General features: G+C 43.3%; 1 long non-coding RNA gene and 1 pseudogene across 1 annotated transcript in view; both read right to left on the bottom strand.

The window, feature by feature from the left end:
• Window positions 1-380: 380 nt before the first annotated feature.
• LOC120242492 lies at window positions 381-5,048 on the bottom strand (annotated as a pseudogene).
• Window positions 5,049-7,588: 2,540 nt separating this feature from the next.
• LOC120240835 overlaps window positions 7,589-21,837 on the bottom strand; it is a 34,437-nt gene continuing 20,188 nt past the window's right edge. The window contains exons 2-3 of the long non-coding RNA XR_005530734.1: window positions 8,024-8,230; window positions 7,589-7,599 (exon numbers count right to left, since the gene is read on the bottom strand). This is a non-coding gene — a long non-coding RNA (uncharacterized LOC120240835). The remainder of the gene's footprint in view (window positions 7,600-8,023; window positions 8,231-21,837) is intronic.

A 21,837-nucleotide genomic window follows, 5' to 3' on the forward strand; every position in this document is an offset into this window, starting at 1 on the left:
GCATACCTCATGAAATCATTGTTCATTGAAAATAGGCAAATGTTTACACAGAACATTTAACTTAAATTTTAGGTTTGCTTATAAATTGGTACTTGCAAGATTGACCTGCTCATGGAAATAAGAGTCTTGCCAAGATAGGTAATAAACTATGAATATAAAATATACCACAATGTGAAAAACTTTAGGGTTGTATAAGAAAATACATAAAGATAACTAAATCTATCTGGGGAAAAATATTTAGCTTTAAAAAATTTTAAATGTAGATTTTATAATGAATTCCATAATATATGTAAACCTTGTATTGCCACATAATCATCTATTTTGTGGAAAGGAATAAAAATGATGGACTTTTTCATTTTGTGGACATCAACACTACAAGGTTAGTTTTTTTCTTTTCTCCTTTTTCCTTTTCTGGCAACTCAGGACGCATGTTTTGGTTTTGGTTCCCAACAGGGATTTTCCCCAACTCATGACGCTGAGCCTCCGTCCAGCTTGCCGGCCATTTTCTTATCTCTCATTTCCCTGACTCTGTTCATGAATACACTGATTCTTTCCAGTTTCTGCTTTCCTGGATGTTCCTAGGATGAATTCCCTGTCAAATCAACCCTAAACACTGAATTGGATGTGTTAGCAGAAAGGAAATCCACTTTTGCTTGTTCAAGGGCGTCCAAGCTCTGCCACAGCTCATTTGTAGAAGCAGACATTTTGGTCTTCAGCACCTCATCCACACACCAGTGGAATTCTCCAATGTGCATAAAGACTCATGAATTTCCACTGGAGAGTCTGCATTAATTTCTCTCCTAACATGATGACCACCTGAGGAGCCTTCTACTCCTGTCTCTGGGAAAAACGGTAATAGATTTCTTTAAGGGAGAAAATGTGGTGAAGACCCCTGGGGCCCTTGAGAACTTCCTGCCTTCAAAGAGAAAGCTAGGGGTGTGACTAGTTGGTGGTGAGCTTTGTTTCCTGTTCTGAGTAAGCCTGTTTCCGCCCCAGGTGGTCGCTTGTGGGGTCTGAGCCCCTCAAGAGCCCACAGTGGGGAGGATGCTCAAAGCTCCAATGATTCTCCAGAGTTGAGGGGCCAAGGTGGGAGGGAAGGGCCAGGCAGGGAAGGAAAGAGGGGTAGAGGAGGTAGTAGTGTGGAAGGGGGGCAGATCAACACATTCAAGAGAGCTGAAGAGTCTAAGATGTATCTTCAACATAAAAAAGGAGAGTGAGGAGAAGATGGCGACGGCCTGGCTCAGTACATAGAGCATGGCACTCTGGATCTTGGGGTCTGAGGGGAAGCCTGATGTAGAGCTTACTTTAAAAAAATTAACATAAGACTTTTAAAAAATACCAATAAAGCAAGGAAAAATGACGACTAGGGATGAGGAGGAGGCAGCCACTTAAGATGAGCAAGCTGAGAAGCTCCAAAGTCCAGTTCTCTCTGTGTGTCTGTTGAAGTTCCCTTTATGTGTAAGGAAACCTTTGCCTTTGGGGCAGCTGGGTGGCTCAATCAGTTGAGCGTCCGACAGCAGATCTGGTCATGATCTCGCCATCTGGTCCGCGGGTTTGAGCCCTGCTTGGGGCACGCTGCTCTCAGCACAGGGCCCCTCCTGCTTCACATCCTCTGTCCTGCTCTCTCTGCCTTTCCTCTACTCTCTCTCTTTCTCTCTCAAAAATAAAGAAACATTTAAAACATAAAGAATACCTACACCTCAGTGTTAAGAAGATAAGCGTCACAAAGAGCAAAAGAGAGAGAGACAATCTCTGCCTTTTCGAAAGACATTCAGCTGAGCACAGGAGATAGAAGTGTCTCTCGCTTCTTGTCAAGGGACGGTTAAAACTAAGAGAACATTTTTCAAAATTCCAAAATTATCTCTTGATGACTTTCCTCCCACTCATAAGCCCCAGCATAGAACATAATGGAAATCCCCTCAGAGCAGGTGACAGCTTCAAAGTCACAGGAAATGCTTCCAGAGCAATTCTTAGAAAAACATCCATCCTCACCCCAGGGAGCCAGATGGTGCTCTAAGGACTGACATCAATCTGCATTTAAGGGTACCTTTGAGAATCACAGTCAGAAACTGGATTTCTTCCCACAGTTTTTGATGCTCATGCAGCCCTGAGCCGACGGACCCACACTGGGCTCCGCAGCCCTGGGCTTATTGAACTGACCTTCCCTTTATCTAGGAGTCTTTGCCTCTTGGGTCCACGAAGCCCCAGCATCCCTGCCTGCTGGTGGCCTGAGATGCCTTCCTGTTGGGGGCTGCCCTCTCAGGAACATGTGGGCCGGGATCCAGGGGTGTCATGAATCTGAAGTCCCTGAGGAAGGACCCTGGGTCAGGAGAGACCATGCAGGGGACAGGGTATGAAAGGAACCGCCACCCAATGGGAACATCTCTCTTGAGGCTCACCCAGGGGAGGGGGGCAGTGTGCATTGTTCTAGCTCTTTGGCCTCATTGTTCAAAAGGAGACATTAACCACCAGAGCAGAGGTGTCATTGTGATGTGGATGACCTACAGCCCAGGGACATCTGAACCGGTCAGCAGCCCCACTGCAGCTCCAACAAGGCAATTATTACTCTCGTCCTCATGTTCACAATGTGAGCCCACAGTTCTGGCTCCTCCCGTCCCACATTCTTTCATGTGGTGGTGACCACACTGGATGTTGCCATGATAAGCCCTGTGTCACCAAGTGTTCTGTGTCAGGGTGACCCCAGGAAAGCCCTGACTTCTCTATCAGGGGCCACGCTGAGTAGACCTCCCTGAAACAGCACCAGCTCCCGCGGACGGAACCCCAGTCATCTCTGCTCAACATGGTCTGAGGCTACTTAGTGACTTTTCACTTCCCTCTTGGAAAATAGGAACTCAGTACTTTCTTCCCCATCACCAGAAGCCACAAACACTTTCCCTTCTCTGTCTCTGTAGTAGTTTCCTAAGGCCTGTATTTAGCGTAGACATTTTCTACTGTTTAATGCTATTCCTGTATGAACAGAGTAATTACGATCACCCAGGCCCCCACCTTGGATTGTGGAGTCAAAAATGTGTACCTGAAGTACATCCGGGCTGGAGAACATTCTTTCAGTGACCTGGGGAGAAACGGTAAAGGGGTGGAGATACTTAGAGTCCTATGAGAACACAAAGGCAGTACACAAAGCCAAACTCCTGGCGCACATTGCCCATCTCTTCAGACTACCCTGTGGTGCTGCCCCCCTCTGGTGCCTATAGTACTATTGCACCCTGGCTGCCCCTCCGTGGTCAATTCTCCCCGCAGAACCAGCTACCAAAATGGCAGGACCCAATGTAAAGTGAAAATGCAGGGCTCCTTGGTCAAAGTAATTAAGAATTTCAAGATGTAAAAAGCACACAATGACACCTATCACAAGCTCCTTTTTTCTTTTTAATTTATTTTTTCTAGTAATCTCAGCACACAAAGTGGGACTTGAACTCACAAACCCGAGTTCTACAGTCTCAGGCTCTTTCTACTGACACGGCCAGGCGCCCCAGCTCCCGCGCATGTAAATCACTGCAAGACTGTACAGATTGCGCCGGGGAAGCCAGCCCTGCATTACTGGGCAAAAGCGTGTGTTCATCTTCCATGTGAATTCCACAGCAACTCGAGCCAGGCAGAATTCACAGAAATGGGAAGCCCTGAGTGTCTCTCAATCCCTAATGAGATGATTTTCATTCTTTTAAAAATTTCATCTGCTATTTTGCTCTGGCCAAATCAACGACCAAACTGGAGATGATTCTAGGTTTGAAAAAAAAAAAAATCGATGAAACACACTTCTTATGTAAAAAGCCTCCAGCCAAGCAAACCCTGCGCCCCGTGTCCCTTCTTCGTGTCCAAGACACCGGACGTGTTATAGGATCAGGGCAGCTTCATGGGAAAGCACCTCCAAACAGCGGTGACCCCAACACGCCCAGACTGGCATGGCCTATACAACCACACCTTGTGGTCGTCATGCGGTTTGGGGAGAAACGGTGCGGACTGTGCTCTGGAGCTCCAACCTCCTGCCCTTGATACTGAGGGCAGGGTGAGTGCTCTGTCGTAGGAATTCAGATACAATCCCCATGTCAATGCATGTGCACAGAGGACAGGAGCTCAGCTTTCTGGAGCGGGTCGGGATTGAGTCACAAGGGGGCGCACAGATCTCCCGCTCAGACCCCTCACCGGCCAATCAGCCGTCTGCTCACCTGAGGGCATAGCCCACCCCGCCAGCCTCTCCCCGTCCCCCTCCCCGCAACCTCCCTCCGCTCAGACTCCAGAGGTGGACAGGTGAATGGTGAGAATTCCAAAAGACCCTCCCTTTTTTTAACCTTTTTAAAATTTATTTTTAAATTTACATCCAGGTTAGCTAACATATAGTACGATAAAGATTTCAGAAGTAGATTCCAGTGATTCATCGCCTGTGTGTAACATTCAGTGCTTGTCACAAGTGTCTCCCTAAAGCCCCTCACCCATTTAGCCCATCCCCCCACCCAGAAACCGTCCAGCAACCCTCAGTTTTTTCACTGTATTTAAGAGTCTCTTGGGTCTTGTCCCCCTCTTTGTTTTTATATTATTTTTGTTTCCCTTCCCTTATGTTCATCTGTGTTGTATCTTAAATTCTTCATGTGAGTAAAGTCATATGATATTTAACTTTCACTTAGCCTAATACCCTCTAGTTCCATCCACGTAGCTGCAAAGGCAAGATTTGATTGCAATTTCTTTTTTGATTTCTTTTTGATTGCTGAGCAATACTCCATTGTGTGTGAGTGTGTGTGTGTGTGTGTGTGCGCGTGCGTGCGTGTGCGCGTGTGTTTATGTACTACATCTTTGTTATCTATTCATCTGTTGTTGGACATTTGGGCTCTGGCCATTGTTTGGCTATTGTCAATAGCGCTGCTATAAACCTTGGGGTGCATGTGCCCCTTCGAAACAGTATACGTGTATCCAAAAGGCCCTCTCCTTTAATGACGGAGCACGAGGCTCCTGTGGTTCAGAAAAGGGCCCAGGGTTGGAGGGCAGGGTGCTGTCAGCCCACAGGTGCCGGGAACCAGATCCCAACACTGGCCAGCCATGAACTAAGTCCATTTTAGGGTCATCATAGTTAAGGAATGACACCAAGGTATATGATTCTAAAGATAAAGAGGACTTCCTACTATATCAAGTTCTTCTTACAAGATATTTCTTGCAAGTGAAGGTATGACTCTGATTTCATGGCTAAATTCCTCTCAGGATGGTGGCTACATTAGAGGACATGTCTAATGACATCACATATAGATTTGTGGTACGAACGTATTTTGCGTCCCAGTGTCTACAAGAATTTCTCTCAGCTGACATGGCATTTGTAACCCAGTGGTGTCCTTCTGATTTGTGGTCACATCCTTGGCAAAAGCAGTGTTCAGGCTGCTGAACCACAGGCAGCCGTAAGTTCATTACTGCTAAATATGGCTCCTCTGAACCTGAAAGTGCCCTTTGTCCAAGCTGAGCCCTCCTGTCTCCTGTCCAGGCCCCTGTTTGCTCTTCCAGCAGCAGGAACGATCCACTAGAGGGCACTCACGCACCGGCCTCAACTCCTGCTGAGCATTTCCACCTCCTGACCAAGGCAAGGATTTACGGCGCCCCAACCCCCATCCTCAAATACTCTTTAGATTTGCTGAATGTGAAGTTCCTGGACTGAAATCAGGGACCCCAGAGAAGAACCTCACGTTGCTAGAAGTGACACCGTAGACTTGTAACCAGAAGCAACTCCAGGCCCAAGGCACTGGAGAGGGGATGGGACCAGGGACAGTGGACAATGTAGGCTGGACACTGAGGGCCCAGATGTTATAATGGTGGTAATGCTGTGCTTGCCGGATGGAGAAGGCCCCAGAGAGAGGAGACGGTGGAAACTGAGCTTGATAGGCAATAGTGTGACCCCCAAATGTGTCCATCCCCTGCTCCCCAGCGCCTGTGAACATGAGATCTGGCATAGCAACAGGGAATTCAGATTGTTAATAGGTGGGACTTTATTTTATTTTTTAGTTTAATGTTTTATTTGTTTCTGAGAGAGAGACAGCATGAGCAGGGGAGGGTCAGAGAGAGAGGGAGACACAGAATCTGAAACAGGCTCCAGGCTCTGAACTAACTGTCAGCACAGAGCCCGACATGGGGCTCGAACCCACGAACTGTGAGATTATGACCAGAGCTGAAGTTGGACACTTTACCAACTGAGCCACCCAGGTGCCCCAATAGGTGGAACTTTAAATAGGCGGATTAATTTGGGGAATCCCTATGGAGATATCTGTGTCAGGTTTCTAATCTGACCGTAAGATTAAAAACTCTAACAAATTGTTTTTCTTTAAGCATTTTCCTTTTTAAAATTTTTTTAATTTTTATTTTTTAGAGAGAGGCAGACAGAAAGACAGCACACAAGCAGGGGAAGGGCAGAGAGAGGGAGATACAGAAACCAAAGCAGGCTCCAGACTCCGAGCTGTCAGCACATAGTCAAATGCAGGGTTGAACCCACAAACTGCAAGATCATGCCGTGAGATGAAGTCAGACTCTTGAGTGACTGAGCCACCTAGGCACAGAATAACAAATTGTGTGTGGGATTTTTTTTTAATGTTTTATTTATTTTTGAGAAAGAGAGAGAGACAGCGTGAGCAGGGGAGGGTCAGAGAGGGGGTGGGTGGTTACAGAATCTGAGGACAGGCTCCAGGCTCTGAGCTGGCTGTCAGCAGTGCCCGACGTGGGGCTCGACCCACCAACCGCGAAATCATGACCTGAGCCAAAGTTGGACGCTTAACCGACTGAGCCACCTAGGGGCCCCACAAATTGTGTTGTTTTAAAGCCACTAAGTGTGTGGTAATTTGTTACAGGAGCAGTAGACTCGGCCAGGTCCACATAGGAAATGACAGTGTGGACTCGTGGCAGAGGGGACAAGAAGGTGGTAGAGAGATATGAGAAATATTGGGGCTGGTGGGGGACCTATGGAGTCTCTGGTGACAGTTCCCATGTGGGACAGGATGACCAGAAAGATTCAGCAGTGACTCTCATGATCTTGCTTCAGCAGCTGGTCGAGGGAAAGACCTGGAATAGAGGGGGATGCATGCAGGCTGAGCCTGTGTGGACGCCAGAAGGGAACGTTTGAATCATGTGTGCAGATGAGATGGACGAGAGGGGCCGGGGGCCCTGGTTCAGCTGCATCCCAGCTTCTGCGAGAGGCCGGAGAGGAGTGGGGGGTGCAGTCCGAACAGTGGGACCTGATCCTCACGGCTTTTGCCTTGGCTGAGAAGTCTTCAGACTTGGTGGGGATGGATTTTGGTGGGCAGCAGGGCGACCAACAGAGCACATGGACTGGATGAGGTCCCACCTGGAGCAGATTCTTCCTGAGCCACAGCCTGGGACGCTGCTTCCTGGCTGCCCTGCTGGTGGCCAGCTCTGTCCTGTACGTTGCAGCTAAAGAGGCAGAGAGTCACCGGTCGAGTCACTATTAACCGCTTGCATCCTTCCCTCTTCTTTGTGTCCTGTGTTCGACTGAGATCACTTGCATGTCTGTACTTTATAGGCCTGAGTAGAATAAGATAATCCAAATTACATTTTCTCCTGTTTATCTTTTGTTTCTATTCCTCATGCAGCTTGAATATACTAGAAAGAAACACACACACACAAATAAAAACCCACCCTCAGCAGGGAACTGGCAGAAGCTAACACCTCATTACTGGGAAGTCTCATCCTCCCTTCTCCCCTCAGACACCAGGTGTCCTCACATGACCATGAACAAGAATATAAACCACTGACATAGGTCCCGGGTGATCTGGGAGAGGCCGAGACTGAGCACCTGCCAGCACGCAGGTTCCGTCTCACAGAGTCCATGGCTGCTCGTCCTCAGAGCCCCGTGACCACCATGGACTAGGGACCCTCAGGCTCACGGTGGGAGCCCTGTGCTGACAGAAAGAGAAAGGGAACAGGGCAGTGCTGGGGCATAAGGAACATCAGGTTTCTCTGGTGACCAGCAAACCAGAAAACTTGTAGAGTTCAGATTTCTAACACATAGACCCACAGGTACCACCTGAGTCTGAGAGTCCACGTGTAAGACGTTCTGTCAGACAATATGGAATTCACGATGGGTTTCTGGGGACCGCACTGGCTTGGGTCACACGTGCTTTTCAGCAGATGATGAACAAAGAATCTGGAAGTATCATCTAGATGAAAGAGTCACACTGGAAGTGGACCGTCAGCTGCCTTCTTCCTGACGATGACGCTCAGCTTGTCTCACCTGAAACAAAGTGTAAAGGTTTGGATTTTCCTGTCAACAAATCCGTTTTAACACTGAAAAAGTATACGAATTGTCCTATTTCCCCAACACAGAAGATTATGAACATCCACCGCGTTTCTTCAGCCAGAACTTTCATTTTTGGTGAAAATTATCGTTACTCTTACACTTTCTTACAGCCCCAGCTCTCCTTGACCCATCCCCACTGACAGGTTTCCCGAGTCCAGCCTCAGAACTCCCAGGACAAACGCCACAGGCCACGGAGTGCTGGGAAGGCATCCATCTCCAGCCCCAAACACACCCATGTCCCCAAACACACCCGACACGTGCGTCCACCATGCAAGGTCCTCACGGCTCCTTATCCAGATTTTCGCTTGCTCAACACACAGAAGGCCGTGGTACCATTTTGTGATATTGGGAACTGGGGTAGTAGTTCGGGGAAAACGCGAGGGAAAGAAAAACATTCCAGAGCCTCCATTAGGACGTAAAATATTGAAATGCCTATGAGACAGCTAAGCTCTTGTGGACACTTGTTCTATGGGTCCTTCCTTGCCCTGCCCATAAACGTGGGCTGATTTCTCTCAGTCTCCCCCACCTGTTATTTCCCAGTCTTTTAATTCATTCTAAACACCATCTCTTCTATTGTCTTAATACTTTACAAATTCCTGAAACTTTACAAGCCCCTAATTGATTCCATTGTAACCCCACAGCCCCTGTTATGTACTTTCGTTTCACCTCATCAACCATATTGTAATTACCGGTTTCCATGTGTTATTGAAAAACTGTTCTGACACTCATTACAGAGAGTGAGGCACGCTGCTACAATGGCTTTGCAGTAGGGGAGACAGATTGGACTCAACTCCAAATCAATAAGAAAAGTGGTGACTTACAGCCAAGGAGCAGGGGTGGGGAAGTCAGTGGATGGAAAATTAGCAAGAGGTAGAGTAATTCCTTCTAAGCTGACCTAACAGGGTTCTTACCGAAGATAGGCCAGAAGTGATCACATACTACCTAGCAGATTCTAGAGACAGAGAGAAAGCTCAATTGATATATTGATAAAATCTTGAGGGCTTATCAGGTAGATACAAGAAAAGTTTATCAGAGACAACCACAAAAGCTAGGCCAGTGTATTGTCACGCGTGGATGAAATGAACGATTATCTAGATAAATGCAAATCACCAAACCTCACCTCAGAATAAAGGCACAATATGAATAGAGCAATAACCATGAAGAAAATAAAATATGATGACACAAAAACAGACACTCAGATCAATGAAACAGAATAGAGAAGCCAGAATGGACCCACAAACATAGGGCCAACTAATCTTTGACAAAGCAGGAAAGAATATCCAGTGGAATGAAGACCATCTCTTCAGCAAGTGGTGCTGGGAAAACTGGACAGCGACATGCAGAAAAATGAACCTGGACCACTTTCTTACACCACACACAAAAATATATTCAAAATGGATGAAAGACCTAAATTGGAGAGAGGAAGCCATCAAAATCCTCAAGGAGAAAGCAGGCAAAAACCTCTTTGACCTTGTTCACAGCAACTTCTTACTCAACATGTCTCCAGAGGCAAAGAAACAAAAAAAAAAAAAAAGAATTATTGGAACCTCATGAAAATAAAAAGCTTCTGCACAGCGAAGGAAACAATCAGCAAAACTAAAAGGCAACTGACAGAATGGGAGAATATAATTGCAAATGACACATCAGATAAAGGGTTGGTATCCAAAATCTATAAAAAATTTACCAAACTCAACACCCAAATAACAGTGAAAAAATGGGCAAAAGACATGAATAGACATTTCTCCAAAGAAGACATCCAGATGGCCAACTGACACATGAAAAAATGCTCAACATCACTCATCGTCAGGGAAATACAAATCAAAACCACAATGAGATACCACCTCACACCTGTCAGAATGGCTAACATTAACAACTCAGGCAACAACAGATGTTGGCAAGGATACAGAGAAAGAGGATCTCTTTTGCGCTGCTGGTGGGAATGCAAACTGGTGCAGCCACTCTGGAAAGCAGTAAGGAGGTTCCTCAAAAAATTAAAATAGAACTACCCTATGACCCAGCAATTGCACTACTAGGTATTCATCCAAGGGATACAGGTGTGCTGTTTTGAAGGGGCACGTGCACCCCAATGTTTATAGCAGCACTATCAACAATAGCCAAAGCATGGAAAGAGCCCAAATGTCCATCAGTGGATGAATGGATAAAGACGATTATATATATTATACATACATACGTGTGTGTGTGTGTGTGTGTGTGTGTGTGTGTGTGTGTGGAATGGAGTATTATTTGGCAATCAAAAAGAATGAAATCTTGCCATTTGCAACTACATGGATGGAACTAGAGGCTTAGTCAGTCAGGGAAAGACAAATATACGACTTCACTCATATGAGGACTTTAAGATACAAAACAGATGAACATAAGGGAAGGGAAGCAAAAATAATATAAGAACAGGGAGGGGGACAAAACATAAGACACATATGGAGAACAACAGAGGGTTACTGGAGGGGTCATGGGAGGGGGGGATGGGCTAAATGGGTGAGGGGCATTAACGAATCTACTCCTGAAATCATTGTTGCACTATATGCTAACTAACTTGGATGTAAATTTAAAACATGAATTTTTAAAAAAAGAATTTTTATTAAAGACTTATATGTGCTCTCAATGTATTGAGGCATTATCAATTTGTTATGTTTTTGAAACTTATTGAAGTATAAGTAATATGTGCACAAATACATGCATACACACACAAATACACTTTGTGAGGGTTTTAAAACACTTTTCCCATTTTTTTTACTTTTAAAGTAAAAAAAAAAACCCTTAATTTTATAAAGACAAATATATTTTCCTTGCTGTTTTTTCATTTCTTTGATAAGTAGGTACTTTGAGCAAAATCAGCTAATTTTTCACTTTCTAAAATCTTAGAAATATCTCCTATGTATACACTTAACTCTTTATTCCACCAGGAACTTATCCAATGGACTAGAATCCCCAGAAAAATATTTAAATTATTTTAGAATTTGTATACTATTATCTATCTTCTGATTTTAGGAGGAATATTGACAGTGTTTCACCATTAAATATAATGACAGTTGATTTAATCTAGATTTTGTGCATGTGAAGTCAATTTTGTTTTATTCCTAATGTGCTAAGTATTTTTTTGCTTTTAATTATGACTAGGTGTTACATTTTATTAATTTATTTTTTAATCTATTCTTAAATTTTACCTATTGATATGATGTATTATCTATTTCCTGTTATTAAACTATGCTTGCATCCAAAGGGTAAACTATGTTTGGATGTGTTAAAAAAAATAAAATAAAAAATAAAATGTGAGCGACTAATTTCCCTCCATCAAAAAACAGTACCAGGCCCCGATGTCTTTATCGGTGAGATTTAACAAATCTTAAACTTAAAGATAATCCTCAACAAACTCCTCCACAAAATAAAAAGTTTTAAGAGAAGAGTACTCCCAGGGAGCCTGGGTGGCTCAGTTGGTTAAGTGTCTGACTTCAGCTCACGTCATGATCTTGTGGTTTGTGAGTTCAAGCCCCGCATTGGGCTCTGTGATGACAGCTCAGAGCCTGGAGCCTGCTTCAGATTCTGTTTCACCTCTTCTCTCTCTCTCTCTCTCTCTCTCTCTCTGCCCCTCCCCCAATTGTGCTACCTCTTCCACTCAAAACTTAATAAATAAGCTTAAAAAGAAAAGAAAACCCATCTCCAGATATTTCTGTTTCTTGTTCATGTTTATGTTCTTTCTCCTTTGAGTTTGTTCTTTTTCTTATTTCTACAGGTGGATAATTAGCTCTATAACAACCATCTTTTTCTTCTTTTCTATGTTAAGCATCTTAACACTTAAAATTTGCCCGCAGGCCCACCTGGGTTGCATCCTGGGTGTTCTATATAAAGTTTTTTACTGTCACTCAGACATATTTCGAAATTGCCATTATTGTTTCTTCTTCGAGCATGATTCTTTCATCACACACACACACAGTTTCTATGCAGACGGTACTTTTCAGCTTATCCGTTTATTCAGTTTTCTGCCTTCATAGCACAGTGTTTAAAGAGCCTTCCATGTCTGGGTATTGACTGAAATTTGCTATTTGGCCTAGTATGTGGCAGATATTTATAAAGTTGCCATTTGTGCTCGAAAACAAGTATTACCACATTTTACGTATACACCAAGCTTCTTGCATTCCGCAAGTATTTATACCCTTTGTGATTAGCTTGCTGTCTAATTTCTGAGAGAAATAAGTTTAAATCTTCTACCAAGAGAGTAGATCCCAAGTGGCTTTTGAAAGCCTTCCATTAACCTACTACATATCTGCCCAAAAACCTGCAAAAATTCTATTGTGGAATGAAACCCATCAAGAGTCCCTACAGCAGCATATGGTTTTCCTCACACTCCGTAGTCAGTGAACTCATTCTCCTACAGGCAAAGTGAAGAGTGTAGAGTCCCCAGGGGCTAGTTACATTAGTGGAGTGGGTTAAGGTTCTGGCAAATTAAAATTCTTTATTTTCATGGCAGACATGTGAATTCGAAGAACCACTCAAGGAGTATTCTGGCAATATCCATTCTCAGTAAAGATGCTTTTGCCCCAGAGCTAGCAACCAGCCTCCACTTTAGGGCATTAATATATGCCCCAGGGAAACTCTTCAGCCTGTACATAACAAAACATGTTCTAGGATATGAAAGTCTTCCTCTACTAACAAAACAGTGATTTCAACTTACTGCCTTTCAGTAGGGGAATGAGCTCTGCTTTATTCCTCAGGTGGGATCCTACCCAGCAGTTAAAATGAAGGAGATTAGAGACACTTGGGTGGCTTAGTCGGTTGAGTGTCTGACTTCAGCTCAGGTCATGATCTCACAGTTCGTGAGTTTGAGCCCCACGTCGGGCTCTCTCCTGACACCTCAGAGCCTGTAGCCTGCTTCAGATTCTGTGTCTCCTTTTCTCTCTGCTCCTCCCTGACTCTCTGTCTCTCTGTCTCTCAAAAATAAATAAACATTAAAATAAATAAATAAGAAATAAATTAAATGAAGGAGATTACATAGAACAACAATGATATATGTAAAAAAGACCAGGGACTTTTTCAGTCTGTGACCAAAAAATTAGCTTATGACGCATTTACGTAATTTTTTTAAAAGCTATATTACATATTATTGATGAATACAAACAAGTAAGAAGTATCAAACACCTATTAAAAGTCTCAGGCATAGAATGAAACCCTCTCCAGAGCAAGTCATTACCTCTGGGGAAAGGGGAGGGCATGGGAGGAGGAGCTGGTGCCTGATTTCATGTAACATTTTGCCTCTTTTCTAAAAAAGGGAGATCTGAAGCCAATTTCTAAAATGTTCACATCAATTAAATCTTGGATGTGACCAAAGGGTTCCCTGTACCATTACTTCTATTTTACTAGCTGGCATTACATGGTAGAGTTCAGCTTTTTCTCCATTGTTTCTTTGTATAAATCTATTAAACGTTGTTGACTGGAAAAAACAGACAGTTTGTATTTCTGCTTCATAGATCTAAGGAAGGCTAAATCTAATGTTTTCGTTAGTCTTAAATGTTTTGAACTGTGTCAATCTGGCCTCTCTGGTTTAAGATCAGAACGATGGGTGTCCATTCACTGTGTTTAACTGATCAACAATTATATACACCTACTCAATGGTTTAAAAATAAAGAAATGTTCTAATCTGGTACAGATGCCTTCATAATGTTTAAGTGTCTAGATCTGACTCTATATTTAATAAGCTCTAGATAGCCTAAAGAGCAAATATTAGGGTTCCTTCTTTCCAGAAAACAGAACAGTAAAGTACAAGCAATACTCCAAACCCAGTCCATAATCAGTCAATGAATTCCCCCCTGCTTTCTCTCTGCAGGATTGTGGGTTATTGTCTCCCATGCTCAGATGCTCAGTATCAGGTCATGGATTTGGGCAGAAATCAGTGATTTTGAGAATGTTGGAAGGTGCCCACAACTGGCACTAGTGTATTCATTGTCACCTGAAAGCACCTATGAACAGTCCTTTGTTTTTCCATACAAGAGTAAGCTTAGGAAAGCTTTGTTTCATTCTAAGTCAGGCTACCTGCAGTTATTGACCCTTCCTCTGCTGCCTTATTGCCAGTTATATTAAATACAGTATATGACAAGAGTTCATTAACACAGTACCATAGTCAACATCTGTGTGAGCGTACACAATGGCCCCCTTTTCAAAAAGGTTGAAAAGAAAGGTGGTAAGAAGAAGGTGATGATTACGGTGGAAGTTAAGAAGGAAATCATTGAGAAGTACAAACAAGGTTTGCAAGTGGCCGCGATTGCAAGATTTTACAACCTTGCAAATGGTTGCAGCTCTGGAAAATGTAGATAAGTTGCTCTGGTTTGGATAAATGAGAAGCACCTAGCAGGTGATACTGTGATTGAGAACTTTATCTTCGAGAAGTCAAAGACACCACCCTCATAAGTAAACTGTCAGGTACATCAACAAAAAATGAAGAAGGCTTCAAGGCAGCAAGGGATGGTTTGGTGAGTTCAAGAGGAGAAGTTGCATCCATTGTGTTGTGAGGCACAGTGAGAGTGTGAGTTCGGATGCTAAGGCAGCTGAGGCATTCACTACTAAGTTCCAGAAGCTCATGTTTTCCAAGTGTTACCTGTCAGAGCAAATTTTTAACTGTGGTGAGATGGGGCTTATTTTGGAAAAAGATGCCAAAGAGGACCTACGTTATAGAAGAATAGAATGCAATGCCTGGTCACAAGCTCAGGAACACTGTCTCACCTTTTTGTTTTGTGATAATGCAAGTGGAGATTTCAAAGTCAAGCCCCAGCTCATGTATCGTTCCAAGAATCCATGAGCCTTCAAGAAATGCCAAGGTTGGTGCACCTGGGTGACTCAGTCGGTTAAGTGTCCAACTTTAGCTCAGGTCATGATCTCACAGTTTGTGAGTTCAAGCCCTGCATCGGGCTCTGTGCTGACAGCTCAGAGCCTGGAGCCTGTTTCAGATTCTGTGTCTCCTTCCCTGTCTGTCCCTACCCTGCTCATGCTCTCTTTCTTTCTCTCTCAAAAATAAATAAACATTAAAAAAAAATTTTTTATTCCCAGATTTATCAAGGTCCTATTCTTTTTCCATCTTTTGTCTTCCTTCTTTATTTTTCTTTCTGTTTCTCTAAAATGAGTCATATTTTTTAATTTTTTTTAATGTTTTATTTATTTCTAGGAGAGAGAGAGAGACAGTGTGAGCAGGGGAGGATCAGAGAGAGAGGGAGTGACAGACTCTGAAACAGGCTCCAAGCTCTGAGCTGGCAGTCAGCACAGAGCCCGACAGGGGGCTCAAACCCAGGAACCGGGAGATCATGACCTAAGCGAAAGTCGGACGCTCAACCGACTAAGCCACCCAGGTGCCCAAGTCTTATTATTATTTTTTTTATTGTGTGTTTGTTTTTCTTGTCTCCCTTTTCCTTTTTCTCTTTTTATGGGATCAGGCCCCCCTCCCTTTTTTCCAGGGTTACTTCAACAAACAAATCAAAACACACCCAGTTAAAGGTCCAAAGACTCCACCAATAAATTCAAGGAGAAGCTCTGCAGAGAACTGACCAGTGGGAAAGAGCAGGCAAAACGCAACAATAGAGTGCATACAGAATACACCAGAAACACGTCCTGGCATGCCAGGCCCTCCACAATGTGTGACCCCTTTGTAATATGGTAGAACTCTCAAGGGGGTAAGACACATAACAAGCTCTTAAAGCATCCAAAACAAAAATAAAACATGCAAAAGAAAGAAACTTAGTCAAAGCGACAAAATGGAAGAATTATCCCCGAAAGAAAGGTCAAGAAGAAATCACAGTCATAGAATTGTTCAAAACAGATATAAACAATATATCTGAACAAGAATTTAGAATAACAGCCATAAGACTCATTACTGGGCTTCAGCAATAGCACTGCTAGGAATTTACCAAACGGGTATAGGAGTGCTGATGCATAGGGGCACATGTACCCCAATGTTCATAGCAGCACTCTCCACAATAGCCAAAACATGGAAAGAGCCTAAGTGTCCATCAACGGACGAATGGATCAAGAAGATGTGGTTTATCTATACGATGGAATACTACATGGCAATGAGAAAGAATGAAATCTGGCCATGTGTAGCAACATGGATGGACTCTGAGAGTGTTATGCTGAGCGAAATAAGTCAGGCAGAGAAGGACAGATACCATATGTTTGCACGTATAGGAGGATTAGGAGGAACTTAATGGAGGACCACGGGGGAGAAGAAGGGGGGAAATGGTGGAAGAAAGGGAGAGAGGCAAACCATGAGAGACTCTTGAATGCTGAGAACAAACTGAGGACTGATGGGTGTGGGGGGGAAGGGGGAGATGGGCATGGAGGAGGGCACTTGTGGGGATGAGCACTGGGTGTTATATGGAAACCAACTTGAGAGAGGAGGGGCAAGATGGCGGAGAAGTAGGGAGCTCCGTACATTGCACTCGACCCCATATCTCGCATGGAGAAGACCTGAAGCCGTAGGAACCCTTACAGAATTGAGTTTGGGAGGACAAAGAGATAGAGTCCGCTGAGAAAACCTTCTAACGTGAGTGCGAACTGGGGAAGATAAAAAAAAATCTGGCCGGGACCAGAGACGCAGAGGGATGGGGCCGATCCCCCTCTGTGGGGAGTGAGAGGGGAAAGAGAGAGGCCGAAACTGCTCAAGATACAGTCCCTGTCACTGGGGAACAGAAAAACCTCCGCTCGGGACACAGAGGGACCTGGTCTCCGGCTCTCCAGCTGACCCTAAGCGGACGCACTTGCCCCAAACAATCCCCAGGAAAACAACCGCGTGCGTGCCAAATCCCTGCGCACCAACTCAACCTGGGGGCGCCGCGCGGCGACCGCGCCTTTGTGCTTCTGGCTCGGCTGGATCCCTAGAGGGGAGGCGAAGGGCTTAAACTGGGAGATTTGCCCGCGAGTTCGTGTTTTGAGTGACAAGACACAGAGGGACCGGGTTTCCCGCTCTCCAGCTGACCCGAGGCAGGAAACACTCGTCCCAGGCGACCCCCGTCCTTGCTCACCAACCCGACCTGCAGAAGGGAGCAGCGGCTTCTGACTCAATCCTCAGGAAGAAGGCAAGAGGCAAGGAATTGCTCCCGAGGGGTTCGCCTGCAAATTTGTATTTCCGGCAATTTCAGTGGGGCGCGCGGACTGGGACTGGGAAACGAGGCCTGGCCTGGGATATAGAGCGCGACCCACCTTGGCTGTGCCCCCGGCACAGGGAGTTTACACACCCAAAAAAGTGAGTTTCAGCGCTTGGTTCAAGAAGGGACTGGAGCGCCGCCACTCTCCTCCCCGCAACCGCCAAGGCAGAACTCCCGCCTGACACATTGGTTCAAACCACGGCCATCACTGCTGGAGATCTGCCCTCCTCCTTTTTTTTTTTTTTTTTAATCGGAGCACTGCCCTGATTAATTCTGGTCACCGGCTTGCTTAAACAGTCACATTTAATCCATTCTGTAGATGTAAATTCTACACCTACCTACCTTTTCATCTCTTTCTCTCACAAGTAATCAGACTATATAGTTTCTCTGCATAACACCAGCGTCTTTCTCTTACCTCTTCAACCATATTCCACCCTTTTGCTCTTTGAAAAGAGCTTCTTATCCCTTCTGCCAGTTCATTCTATTTCCAATTTTGCCTCATCCTTGCCCTGTCATCTCTCTCTGTCTCTATGCTCTTCAACCAGCACTGCATACACCCGGCTATTTAATTGTAGCTGGGAGATCTGGTTATATGCTTTAAACCGTTCTTTGTCTGTCGGCTTTCTTCTTTTTCCTTTTTTTTTCTTCTTTTTGACTTTTTAATGTATTTTTATTTTCTATTATTCACCTTCCCTCCTCCTTCTTTTTCGTTTTCCCTCTCGGTTTGCGTGATTGTTGGATTTGTCTGTGCATTTATGTGCCTCTGTTCCCTGTGTGTTTGTCTGTCTGTTTTCTTCTCCAGGACAAACTCAAGAAACAAGCCAAAGTACACATGGTGGAGAGTCCCAAATACCACTACAAGTAGGAAAATAAACTAACCAAGATCTCAACAAGAGAAACTGAGAGATACCATTCAAAGAACGCTTTCTGAATGGATGGGCCCTGGACAATCAAACAGCCTTCTTGGGTACAGCAGCGCTTGCAGGTGCAGAGAGCATAACAAGTCATTAAAACTAACAAGAGATAGAAAGCTAACCAAAATGATGAAACGAAAGAGCTCTCCTCCAAAGAAATTCCAAGAAGAATTGACAGCTAAAGAACTGCTCAAAACAGATATAAGCAGCATAACTGAACAAGATTTTAGAACAATAATCATAAAATTAATCGCTGGGCTTGTAAAAACCATAGAGGACATCAAAGAAACTATGGCTACAAACAACATGAGCTTAAAAATAGGTATGATGAATTTAAAAATGCGATAAATGAGATATATAATAAACTGGAGGCATCCAATGCACAGATTGAAGAGGCAGAAAGGAGAATAAGTGATTTAGAAGACACCATTATAGAAAAGAAGAAACTGAGAAAAAAAAGACACAAACTGATCCAGGAACATGAAAGAAGAGTTTGAAAGCTCAGCGATACAGTCAAACAGAACAATATCCGTATCATAGGAATCTCAGAAGAGGAAGAAAGAGGGAAAGGTGCTGAAGGAGTCCTGGAACAAATTAGAGCAGAGAACGTCCCCAACCTGGGGAAAGAAGTAAACGTTGAAATACAAGAGGCACAGAGAACTCCCCTCAGACGTAATTTGAATCGATCTTCTGCACGACATATCATAGTAAAAATGGCAAAATATAAGGACAAAGAAAATTTTGAAAGCAGTTAGGGAGAAAAGGGCCCTAACATACAAAGGGAAACCTATCAGAGTGGTGACAGACCTATCTACTGAAACTTGGCAGGCCAGAAAGGAATGGCAGGAGATCTTCAATGTGATGAACAGAAAAAATATGCAGCCAAAAATCCTCTAACCAGCAAGCCTGTCATTCAAAATAGAAGGAGAGATAAAAGTCTTTCCAAATAAACAGAAATTGAAAGAATTTGTCACCACTAAGCCAGCGCTACAAGAAATCCTGAGGGGGACGCTCTGAGGGAAGAGTTACAAGGAAAAAAGATACCAGAGACACCAACACAAAAATGAAACCAACAAAAGAAACAAAAACTCTAAACCCACATACTTCAATAATAACACTGAATGTAAATGGGCTGAATGCTCCAATCAAAAGACATAGGGTAGCAGAATGGATAAAAAAACCAAAATCCATCTATTTGCTGTCTACAGGAAACTCATTTTAGGCTGGAAGATACCTTCAGATTAAAAGTAAGGGGATGGAGAAATGTATATCATGCTACTGGAAATCAAAAGAGAGCTGGAGTAGCTATACTTATATCAGACAAACTGGACTTTAAATTAAAGACAATAACAAGAGATGAAGAAGGGCATTATATAATAATAACAGGGTCTATCCATCAGGAAGAACTAACAATCATAAATGTCTATGCACCGAATATGGGAGCACCTAAATATTTAAAACAATTAATCACAAACAGAAACAATCTTATCTTAGAGATAAGAATGTGCTAATAGTAGGGGACTTTAATACTCCACTTACAGCAATGGATAGATCAGCCCTACAGAAAATCACTAAAGAAACAATGGACTTGAAAGACACATTGGACCAGACGGATCTGACAGATATATTTAGAACTCTATCTACATCCTGAGGCCATGGAATTCACTTTCTTCTCAAGTGAACATGGCACATTCTCCAAGATAGATCATACCATGCACATTTTCAGATCATAATGCTTTGAAACTTGAAATCAATCACAGGAAGAAGTCTGGAACATCTCCAAAAACATGGAGGTTAAAGAACACCCTACTAAAGAATGAATGGGCCAGTCAGGCAATTAGAGAAGAAATTTAAAAAATATATGCAAACACATGAAAATGAAGATACAACAATTCAAACTCTATGGGATGCGGCAAAGGCAGTCCTAAAAGGAAAGTACATTGCACTTCAGGCCTATTTCAAGAAATTAGAAAAAACGCAAGTCCAAAATTTAACAGCTCACCTAAAGGAACTAGAGGCAGAGCAACAAGAGCACCCCAAACCCAGTAGAAGAAGAGACGTAGTAAAAATCAGAGCAGAATAAACAACATAGAGACCAAAGAAACAATTGAACAGATCAATGAAACCAAGAGTTGGTTTTTTGAAAAAATAAACAAAATTGACAAACCTCTAGCCAGACTTATCAAAAAGAAAAGAGAGAGCACCCAAATAGACAAAATCACGAATGAAAATGGACTTATTGCAACCAACCCCTCAGAAATACAAGCAATTATCAGGGAATACTATGAAAAATTACATGCCAACAAATTGGACAACTTAGAAGAAATGGAAAAATTCCTAAACACACACTCACTACCAAAATTCACAAAGGAAGATACAGAAAATCTGAACAGACCCATAACTAGTGAAGAAATCGAATCAGTTATCAAAAATCTCCAAACAAATAAGAGCCCTGGACCTGATGGCTTCCCTGGGGAATTTTACCAGACATTTAAAACAGAATTAATACCAATTCTTCTCAAGCTATTCCAAAAAACAGAAACCGAAGGAAAACTTCCGGACTCATTTTATGAAGCCAGCATCACTATGATTCCCAAGCCAGACAGAGATCCAGCAAGAAAAGAGAACTACAGGTCAATATCTTTAATGAATACGGATGCAAAAATCCTCAACAAGATACTTGCAAATCCAATCCAACAGCACATAAAAAGAATTATCCACCAAGATCAAGTGGGATTCATTTCTGGGTTCCAGGGCTGGTTCAGTATTCGCAAATCAATCAGTGTGATACATCACATCAACAAAAGAAAAGATAAAAACCATATGATCCTGTCAATAGATGCAGAAAAGGCAGTTGACAAAATACAGCATCGCTTCTTAATAAAGACCCTAGAAAAAGTCGGGATAGAAGGAACTTACTTAAACATCATAAAAACCATCTATGAGAAGCCCTCAGCTAACATCATCCTCAATGGGGAGAAACTGAGAGCTTTCCCCCTGAGATCAGGAACATGACAGGGATGTCCACTCTCACCACTGTTGTTTAACATAGTGCTGGAAGTACGAACATCAGCCATCAGGCAACAAAAGGAAATAAAAGGCATCAGTATTGGCAAAGAAGAAGTCAAACTTTCACTTTTCGCAGATGACATGATACTCTACATAGAAAACCCAACAGACTCCACCAGAAGCCTACTAGAACTGATGCAAGAATTCAGCCAAGTTGCAGGGTACAAAATCAACGTTCAGAAATCGGTTGCATTTTTATACACCAATAATGAAGCAACAAAAAGAGAGATCAAGAAACTGATCCCAGTCACAATTGCACAAAAAAAACATAAAATACCTAGGAATAAACCTAACCAAGGATACAAGAGATCTGTATGATGAAAACTATAGAAAACTTATGAAGGAAATTGAAGAAGACACAAAGAAATGGAAAAGCATTACATGCTCACGGATTGGAAGAAAAAATATAGTTCAAATG

The sequence above is a fragment of the Hyaena hyaena genome, unplaced genomic scaffold, assembly GCF_003009895.1.
Source record: "Hyaena hyaena isolate Hyena2069 unplaced genomic scaffold, ASM300989v1 scaffold_9, whole genome shotgun sequence".
NCBI lineage: Eukaryota > Metazoa > Chordata > Mammalia > Carnivora > Hyaenidae > Hyaena > Hyaena hyaena.